Raw genomic sequence first — 3,941 nt, 5'->3', positions numbered from 1 at the left:
GTCCTGAATGAGACCCATCCAAATCTAACTAAGGAATGTTGGCTGTGTTACACCGTAAACCCCCCGTTCTATGAAGCCATAGGGGTAACAGCAAAAAGCAGACGAGTAAATGGGACCAACCCAGCTAGGTGCCTATGGAAAAAAGGAGGAGAAGAATCAAGAGGGATAACCTTGGCAAGGGTAACGGGGAGAGGAAGATGTATAGGACGAGTACCAGTGGAAAAACGACATCTATGTCAGGTTATGGGGAATTTGAGTGACCCTAAGAAACCTGCCAGCTGGATACTGCCAGCAGCAAATACTAAATGGGTCTGTAACACTCTCGGAGTCACCCCATGTATAAATATAGACCGATTTAATGAATCCAGTGACTTTTGTATTCAAGTATTGATAGTACCCAGAGTCCTTTACCACCCCGTAGAGTACGTTTATGAACAATATCAAAATATAGGACCCCACATAGTGAAACGAGAAATATTCACAACCTTCACTGTAGCAATGTTACTAGGAATAGGTGCAGCCGGGACAGGAACAGGAATAGCCTCACTCATACAGCAACACCGAGGATTCCAAGAACTAAGAGCCTCTGTAGATGAAGACCTCAGGAGGATCGAAACCTCCATCAAAGACCTCACAGAATCATTAGATTCCCTAGCAGAGGTAGCCTTACAAAATCGAAGGGGGTTAAATCTATTATTCCTGCAACAAGGAGGACTATGTGCTGCTTTAAGAGAAGAATGCTGCACATATGTAAACAAGAGCGGAATTATACGGGACTCAATGGCAAAACTACGGGAGGGGCTAGAAAGAAGACAAAGAGAAAGGGAAGAACACCAAAGCTGGTATGAATCTTGGTTTAACTATTCTCCTTGGCTTACAACTTTATTATCAACGATAGCGGGTCCACTACTTCTCTTACTATTGGGACTCACGTTTGGCCCTTGTATTTTTAATAAATTGATTAGCATTGTAAAAGGCAGATTAGAAGCTGCTCACCTTATGCTCATACGAGCAAAATACGAAACCTTGAAGATGGATGATCCAGAAGAATCTCTGGAGCTTAGCAAAAGGGAATTAGAGCGTTTTGATGAACAAAATTGAGTATCAAAACAAAGGGGGGATTGAGATGAAGGACTACATTTTGTTCATCACGAAAAAGAGACCAGTGTGTTACAAGAGTTGTCTGCTGACTATTTCTGTACTACTTCATGAGATATGAGCTACAAGGATACCAGGGAAGGGGTTGCAGGAGCCCACACATAGTCCCACCCAGCAAATGGTACAAACAGATAACTAACAGAAATAACGACCAGGGAAAGGCTGGGGAAAGGGCAGGGGCAGATTAACACCCAGCAGGGAAACCTTTCCCGCTGACAAATGGTACAAGCAGATAACTCACAGAGATAACGACCAGGGAAAAGCTGGGGAAGGGGCAGGGGCAGATAAACAGTCTGCAAGGCAGGATATTTGCTTGCTGAAACTTGATAGGGCACATATTGCGTTAATCATAAGATTTTGGTAATTTTCCACGGAGAAGTCATCAAATAAAGACATAGGGTGAAGAAGACACAGCTGAGGAAGACTCCGCAGCCTTTTATCACCGACCACCAGGAGACAGAAGGATGACCCTCTAGCAACAACCAGCGCAGGCGCAGAGAACTCCAAGATAACATGGACTCCTGAAGGATGGAGAGGATAAAAGGACTGAATCAGAAACTAGTTGGCGCGGCAGTAGGTGGAGCTGAGACTCCCCTGTCGCCCAGCGCTGAGCCTTTGCTTACGTAGTATAACTGCTTCAATAATTAATAAATTCTTTGATTGGAAATTGCTCGTTTTGAGTCAATTTTATAACAAGGCCATTGTCTGTCTCCACAGGGGGGGTGAGCCGGAATGCGGAGCCCCTCCAAGAAAAGTCCCCCAGGGTGCACCAAGGAAGTCTGCCTCCGCACTCTGCCTCTCCAGGGGATAGAGATGATCTCCTGCGTGGCTTGCCAGAAAAATGATTTGCAGAAAAAACTTCACAACTCATAAAAGTTTTGAAGTAGGTATGTATCTTTATTCAGTGCTGGGCACATGCACAATCAAAGAGCATGCAAACTCCCCGAGAGTCTAGACTTCCCTTTGTCCCCTAACCTGTTGCATATGCATTAAGCTACACAACTGGTCCATGCATATTCATTTACTAGCCCTGCTTTGCATTACAATTAGTTCCTATCAGTCCTTGTGCAGAGAGCTCTCTGGTTGTCCTTCAGTCTTCTTGGTATCTTGGCAGCCTCAGTTTTGCTTTGTTTCTTGTTTCAAGGTCTAAGGGGCCCCTCTTATCTCCCTCTAGCTTGGAAGTTCAGATTCCTTTCACCTTGTTTGGGACAGTTTTACGAGCTACAGGCTTTTTGTGAGCACAGCAAGTTAACAGACTAAACATGTTAACACAACACACTTCATTTATGCGAGCAAGCTACTGACTAAAAAATTCAAAACAGCACACTCAATCTAAATCTGAAATTGATTTCTACCCCAAGTTAATTTCTAACCCCATGTCTCAAAAGACAGTGGGAACAGTGTGAAAGGAGACTTGGATTTACATTTGAAAATAACCCTAAACCTTGCTTTATTTGTAGAGATTATTCCCACCAGGCATGGACTCTGTGTGTTATAGGTGTCAGAGAAAGTGGTATTGCACATCAGAGCACCGGGATTGCCCACGGTATGATCCTTTTTGCTATTTGTATGGTGATTGTATTATTTTAAAACTTTGTGTGTGCACAGGATTATGGCTTGCCTTCACATAGGTATTTTTGGGAACAAGATTGGCCTCCTCAGGCTGATCCTTTTTGTAGGATTCAGTCTCTACAAAGGGGAAATGGTCGTGGTGCCAGCCCTTCCAGAAGGTAATGTTCAGCTTATGCTTGCTTCAGCTTTAAATGAATCTACTTTGTGCATTTCTATGACTTCTCCCAGTAACCCTTTTCAAACTTGCTTCGTTGCCATGCCCTTACAGGAAAGTGAGTGGGATACTTTATTCAACTTGACAACCCAAAGAAATTGTACCACCCTAGGTCGAGTTGAACCAAAGTGGTGGTGCGATACGGAGTACCGTAAAAAGCAAGGCCAGATGGCTGGATGGTTTTTTGCTAACAACAGTGGTCAAGGGATGGATATAATTAATGAGTTTCCCCTTCTCCCCCTACAGTCTGAAGAGCTTGACATTCTCGGATCCACACAGTCCTTTGTGTGTTTCTTTTTAAATTACACCCATAGGACCTGGACCTATGTTAACAAAGTAAAAATAAACCCTGGCTTTGATGTTTCAGGTACAGGTATTTATGCCAATGCCTCTGCTTGGCACCTTACTGCGCTAAGTTATTCCAGGAGAAGTTGCCATCAGACTAATAGACAATATATTTTTAATTTGTGGAAATAGAGCTTGGAAAGGAATACCAGGAGAGGCAATAGGAGGCCCTTGCACTTTTGGGTGACTAACTGTGTTTCACCCCTCACAGATAAACTTAACATCTTTGCATAAGCTAGGACAGGTGAAATGCAGCACACACACATACACCCCAGATTGTGACGATAACGTACAGTCATGGGAAACCGGGGCATGAGTACTTGCCTCAATTATTCCATCTATTGGCACGGCACATTCACAAAAAACTTTAAATGAGCTTGGTTGCTGGCTTGCAAAACAAACTAATGCTACTAGCTCTGCTTTAACAGGCTTATTAACAGATATTGATAGTGTAAGGCATACAACATTGCAAAATAGAGCTGCCATAGATTTTTTGCTTTTAGTGCATGAACATGGCTGTGAAGACTTTGAAGGCTTATGCTGCATGAACCTGTCTGATCATTCTCAGTCTATCCATGCTAGCATGCAGGCCCTTCAACACAGTGTAATTAAATTACAGGTTGTTAGCAATGGGGACTGGCTTGGGCAGATG

The 3,941-nt window shown here is 43.4% G+C and overlaps 1 long non-coding RNA gene across 1 annotated transcript; it reads right to left on the bottom strand.

The window, feature by feature from the left end:
* Positions 1-338: 338 nt before the first annotated feature.
* Positions 339-1,844, bottom strand: LOC139598955 (uncharacterized). The gene is made up of 2 exons (XR_011682093.1): positions 631-1,844; positions 339-600 (listed from the first exon to the last, which is right to left on the bottom strand). It is a non-coding gene; the product is annotated as an uncharacterized lncRNA (long non-coding RNA).
* Between the last annotated feature and the right edge of the window lie 2,097 nt (positions 1,845-3,941).

This window comes from Agelaius tricolor, unplaced genomic scaffold (assembly GCF_023055355.1).
Source record: "Agelaius tricolor isolate 1412-34295 unplaced genomic scaffold, bAgeTri1.0.p SCAF_21, whole genome shotgun sequence".
NCBI classification, from domain to species: domain Eukaryota; kingdom Metazoa; phylum Chordata; class Aves; order Passeriformes; family Icteridae; genus Agelaius; species Agelaius tricolor.
This window is presented reverse-complemented; position numbering and strand designations above follow the sequence as displayed.